Raw genomic sequence first — 666 nt, 5'->3', positions numbered from 1 at the left:
ATATATATATATATATATATATATATATATATATATATATATATATATATACACACATATATATGCATATGTACATTCATATAGATTATATATTATATTTTGATTAGTTAATGCCTTCTTGGTAAACCTGACTAGTTATAGTAGGGGAATATCAAACATTTGTAAAGAAACGAAGCATGATATTAGTTTTCAACAACCACATCAGACATTTTCTGTCCACGAAGAAGTTTATGCTTTAGATGAGGAGTCGGCGCGTCGGATACGTCGTTGGTTTGCATAATGATATATTTGTGACGTCACATAAGTTGTATATGACTCTTTCGATCCTTCTGTATGCATGTGTGCGTATATGCTCTGCTGTTTTTTTTTGTTTTTTTTGGGGAGTATATCTATGAAATCTGTGTAAATTTAGATGCTAGTATGTATTTTTGGTAAATATGATATTCTGAGTTATGTATGCGTTTGTCTACTATGTATATAAGTTTTTAGTATCTATCTATCTATCTATCTATCTATCTATCTATCTATCTATCTATCTATATCTATCTATCTATCTATCTATCTATCTATCTATCTATCTATCTATCTATCTATCTATATCTATCTATATCTATCTATCTATCTATCTATCTATCTATCTATCTATCTATCTATCTATCTATCTAT

Source organism: Octopus bimaculoides, chromosome 8 (assembly GCF_001194135.2).
Source record: "Octopus bimaculoides isolate UCB-OBI-ISO-001 chromosome 8, ASM119413v2, whole genome shotgun sequence".
NCBI lineage: Eukaryota > Metazoa > Mollusca > Cephalopoda > Octopoda > Octopodidae > Octopus > Octopus bimaculoides.
Note: the sequence above shows the minus strand (reverse complement) of the source record.